We start from the raw sequence: 6,002 nt of genomic DNA, 5'->3' as shown, positions 1-6,002 counted from the left end.
CCTCTCATTTGTACTCGGATATGACCAAATAAATAATTTCACCAAACCCAAACGGTCCGTCGGGCCTCCTAAAGTGTCAACCGAGTTGCCCATTATTCTTTAGGTCAAGTTTGGAAAGACTAAATGAGTGTATTTTTTATCTTTTTAGATTAAAAAGTTAAGGTTGAAAATATGAATATTTGGGTTAGCTTTTTGACTTTTTATAGAAAAATGTGTAATAAAAAATTATAAAAATTGATTTGTAAGAGAAAATTAGAATTGGGAGTTGTGCAGCCGTAATTATTGACTTTTGGTGAATAGTGATAATTTTTTAACTTTTTGAGTAACTTTTTGGCTTTTTGACTTTTTTGGGTGTTCCCAAACTTGGCCTTAGTATATATTTATATCTATGATACAAAATTTAATTTTTTTAAAATATAATTAGATTAAAATACTAAAAGATTATAATTATAACTCATATAAATTCTAATTTTTAAAGTAGTAAAATTAACTCATTTTTCTCCTAATCCAACCATTTATATGATGTGACTTCTTATAATATGATATGGATAGGGATAAACATTATGAACTTGATTAAATCTACTATCATTCCTAAAGGAATGATAATTATCTTATCTTTTGTCTTGTGCAAATTTTTTCAAACTTGATAAAAAAGTATGATAGGTGTGAGTTTTGTTTTTCTCATCCCGTTTTACCTAACGCTACATTGATTATATTTATTAAGTGATTGGTTGAGTTTTATTTATTTAATATTTTGTTAATTTTTTACGAAAATATATATAAAAAGTTATAAGTAAGATGTAATAACTTATAATAAATAAGCTGTTTGTTTACTTTGTCTCCATACGGAACTTAAATATATTTAAATGTATCTAATATAATTTATTTATTCATTCATTTTAATGACATTAAAACCCTGAATATTCACTCAACATTTATTGTCACTCATCTATATACCATTTGACATTTTATTATTCTTATAAATTATAAATCATTATATATTATATATCATATCATTTTTTATTAATAATTTTATTCTTAAAATTACAAAATTAATGTGTTCTCTGCCCATCACCGTCACTCTCGATTTGCTACAAACTCAACCAATTGTCATTTCTCTTGCGGATGAAACGGTGCACATATATAATTTAGGAGGGTACATGTTTGGCTTAAGAAATATAAATATTGATTATATACATGGTGCATATAATAAAATAAGTTATGCTAGGAGTATTATTGACAAATGTTGTTGGAGCATAAAAACATTTTAAAGATAAAATAAAGATGCAACACATTTCACTAATTTTAATGTTTATTAATTTTTTATTATTATTATTATTATTATTATTATTATTATTATTATAATTTTCACCATTTTTAAAGATTTTTGTTAATACAGATCTTAATAATAAACAATATCCATTCTTAATATAGATCTTAATAATAAACAATATCCATTCTAAAGAAGAAGGGGTTTTTTTTTTAAGGTTCCTGGTATTAACATTTTCTAGCATAAAGGATACCAAATATTTTCATAATGTCTAAGGTCCCTCAGGTTGATCCAGAGAAAATTGGTCCAAAGAAAATTAGTCCAGAGAAAATTGGTCCAGAGAAAATTGATCCAGAGAAATTTCATCCAGAGAAATTCAGAATTTCTCTGGATTCAACCCAGAGAAAATTCAAATTTCTCTGGGAATTATGAATATATATATATATATATATAACTATGACTGCCAATTAGGTGGAAGGGGAGAAAAGGGAAGGAAATGGAGAAGGTATGGAGGAAGCTGCTGTGAGGAGGGGAGGGAAAGAAAAGGGATTCTGTTTCTCTGGACTCCCCAAACCCAAAGAAATTCTCAGACATACATTTTCAGAGATTCTCCCACCCAGAGAATTTCTCTGGACTCCACAATCCAGAGAAAATTCCCAGCCAGAGAAATTCTCTCAACCCAAAGAATTTCTCTGGGCATGACCAGATGCAATAGTTGCTGTTGCCATAGGCAGACAAGAATCAACTTAAGAATATAGTTGGCTTATTAAATAGAACTACAAATAGTAGGTTAGTCCCTCTACTTCACTGTAGAAGTGGATTTCACCTTAATGTTTGAGGGAGATGCTGATTTTAGTGACTCACATTGGCAGCAAATTGTGTAAAGAAAATTTATGTGGCTTTGTGTAGTTTTATCCAGAGAAAATTTGTGTGGCTTTGTGTGACTCTATCCAGAGAAAATTGTGTTAGAGAAAATTTGTGTGACTTTGTATGGCTCTATCCAAAAAAAATTTGTGTAGAGAAAATTTGTGTGGCCTTGTGTCGCTCTATCCAGAGAAAATTGTGTAGAAAAAATTTACGTTTTTTATCAAACCAGAGAAAATTGAACAAAAAAACAAAAAAGCAGATATGAAGCTATCCAGAGAAATTTGTGTGGCTCTGTCCAGTAACTTCACCAAAAGTCACCAACAAAAAATCTTTATGTATAAAAGTCCAAAGACCAAACAATTACAGATATAGACCCTTAAACATTTTAACCCAAACATACATCATAAGTAATCTTTCAAATTTCTCCATAAAACCTATGCTGAAAAATCAAAAAAATCGTACAGTTCAAACCCAGAAAAAAGCTATCTCAGGAACTCTTCTTCAAAACTCAATCACAGAGATTATTTTCATAAATCCCCAAATAATAAGATCTTAAAAACCCATCAAAATTTAAGTCTACTTGTACGTGTAGTACTACTATGTGGTGCTTCTAAGAGTCGAGAAAACAAGCACAGAAGGATCAAAAAATTTACTTTATAGCATTAGGGTAATGTGGGTCAGAACCCGATTAATCTGAGCCGGGCTTCAAATATGAGCAATGCAATAAGTCAACAACTTTGTTCTGGGGCACTGACGCAGAAACAAGCACAAATGATGGCAGCAAAGCTTATGATAGCACATAGCATATCGAATATGTTGGGTGGGCCTCAATTGACTATAGACAGAATCTCAGGAGCTAGACAGATGCAACAAGAATATGTGAAGCTTCAAGATCTGCTATGAACTCAGATCGGCGTCACCGCGCTCCGCCAACGATGGTGAAGCTCCGAAGAATGTTGAGGACGAAGAGGAGAGAGAGAGGGGTTGTTTGGTGCAAAAAGAGAGAGGAGAGAGAATGAGAGAGTGAGTGTTATATATGGGTATGGGTGAGGGAGGACCTTAGACTACAAAAGAATAGATTGTGGACTTAATCTATTACTAAAAGTTAGATAGGGACCTTAGACCGATTTTCCCAAAGAAAATTGATAGAAATTGCCATAAAAAAGTGTCTGGTCCTACTTAGAAATCGGTGAATCAGAAACACACAAGCCAATAGCAACCGACTTTGATGGTTGGAAAGTTATTATTTTAGATTATTTTAGTTTTGATTATTTTAGTAGATTAAAATTTTTATATTTGAAAAAATAATAACCTTGCTTGTTTTCACTTTTCGAAAAATACTTTTTAGAAAATTCAACTTTCTTATTTTTTGTTTTTACTGAATTTTTTTAATATTTTAAGTAATTTTTTTTTAATTTTTAGACACACCTAACATAAATACACCTAAAAAATAAAAAAATTTGTAAAAAAAATATTTTAAAAATTCACTAAATACCAAAAATATAAAAAAAAAAATACAAGAATTCAATATATTTTTTGTATTTTTATATATTTATTAATTTTTTAAAATATTTTTTCACAAATTCTTTACTTTTTAGATACATCTAAGTAAGTGCATCTAAAAAAGTAAAAAAAAATGTTTAAAATTTAAAAAATATTCATTAAGGTCAAGTTTGGCAAATTGAAAAAAAGCCAAAAAGCCAAAAAGTTATTCAAAAAGTTAAAAAGTTATCATTATTCACCAAAAGTAAAAAATTACGGCTGCACAACTCTCAATCCTAATTTTTCCTTATACACTAATTTATACAAATTTTTAATACACATTTTTTCATAAAAAGTAAAAAAGTTAGCCCAAATATCCATATTTTTTTCCTCAACTTTTTTTGTCTAAAAAGACAAAAAGTGCACTTATTTAAGACATCCTAAACAACCCCTAAAAACAAAAAAATACGAAAATCAAAAAAATCAGTTTTCAAAAAATTTAATCCAGAAAACTCAAACCAAGCACACTTGATTTTTTTTATAATTAGATGTGATATTTATAGGAAAAAAATAAAGGTTGCGTTTGGTTGTGTTTTGTAAATGTGATTTGAGAATATGAGTTATATTTTGAGTTTGTGAGTTGTGGAATTATGATTTGAGTGTAGAAAATTTGTTTGGTTATGGTTTTTAAATAGAGTGTTGAATTGTGTTTTGAAAATGTATTTTGAATTAAGTTTTGAAAGTTCGATGTGACACGTGAAATAAAAAAATTTGTTTAATGATGTGTTTTGAAAATAGTTTTCAAAACTTAATTCAATCAATAATTTATAATCAAACACACAACTCATATATCGATATCCGTATTTTTTATTAACGGTAATAACCAAATTATTTTTAAAATACTGAAATTAAAATTTGATTTGTTTTTAATTTTTTTTCAGTAATTTTTTTGAATAATTTTTTTTCAAATAATTTTTTCATTTTTAAATAAATCTATGTCAATTATTTTGTGTCAATTAATTTTTCTATCAATTCATTTTTTACGTCTGTACAAACATCTTGTACAATACCTTTTTTATTTTTTCCTAAAATTTTGTTAAAGTCAACAATTTTTGAGAATACATATTAATAAAAATTAACATAAATACACTAATTTTAATATTTTAAAATACAAATCATAACGTAAACCTTACAAAACATTATCAATTTTTTTCTCATGTATTACACGTTATTAATTTAGTAATAAAGTCGTAACAGATTGACCATGCATTCATGAAGCTCATATAATTGGGGTGAATTGGCGTGCAAAATGACTATTTTGTCCCTCTTGATTCAAATGAGAAGTTGTTACATATGAACAAAATAAAAAGGGTAATATAGTAATTTCATTTATCTACTACCTACCACCTATTGTATCATAGCTGTGTGTTCAACACTGGGATAAAGAAAAAGGGACACGATGCAGAGGATGCAGCTGTGTGTTTAGTATACGGATGCACTATTATTAAAAAATTAATAATATTATAAAAAAATAATAGATAAGAAATAAAAAGTAAAAAAAAAAAAAAAAACAACCTGAACCTTCTGAACCTCAGCCTTTCTATAAAATTTAAATCCTCTTTCCTTTAACCACACCATCTTCACCATCTTAGCTCCATCACAGAAGAACATTAATTAAATTCAGTGTATCCTTGTGAAGGAAGAATGAAGATTTCAATTACAGGTTAGTTTCATCCAGTTCATATTAGCTTCACATTTCATATTTTATTAAGAGTAGCTTCAGATAGTCAAAGATCATAGTAGCTTCAGATAGTTGAAGAACAGATAGTCAGACCAGGACAACCGGGCGGTCAACCAGCCGGTCATCTCATCTCACACCAATTCGCACTCAATTTCCAATCTGTTGCCGATCAGTTTCCTATTTGTTGCTAATCTGTTCCTTTTTTCATATCTGTTCCATTTTTTCACACCAACATCAAACTGGTTTTGATATATTTTCCATACATTTTTCTTGACTCATATGTTTTAATGTACATTTTTATTTCACTCTTGCAGTTATCGTGCCAAGAACAAAAGGAACCAGACCCGAACGTGGTGAATCCTCAAACCCTATACAACATCAACCACAGCAACAACATCGTGACAATCCAAATAATGATTTTTTAACGTATCATCATGAACAAGCCTATTCACATTTTATTAATCGATCAATTGTTACGGGGAGAAATGTAAAACTACCTTCTAAATATGATCCGCTTTTACTTGGTAAATTAGATACAATGGGATGGTTACCTTTAACTAATTTACCAAATAAGGTATATCCCCGTCTTATACAATTATTTTATGTTCACTTGACACCTGGTGACCAACAAAATGAACCGTT

This window comes from Camellia sinensis, unplaced genomic scaffold, assembly GCF_055761805.1.
Source record: "Camellia sinensis isolate YWXY unplaced genomic scaffold, ASM5576180v1 Unanchor11, whole genome shotgun sequence".
In the NCBI taxonomy this organism is placed as follows: Eukaryota; Viridiplantae; Streptophyta; class Magnoliopsida; order Ericales; family Theaceae; genus Camellia; species Camellia sinensis.
The sequence above is the reverse complement of the archived record's forward strand: the minus strand, read 5'-3'. Positions refer to the sequence as shown.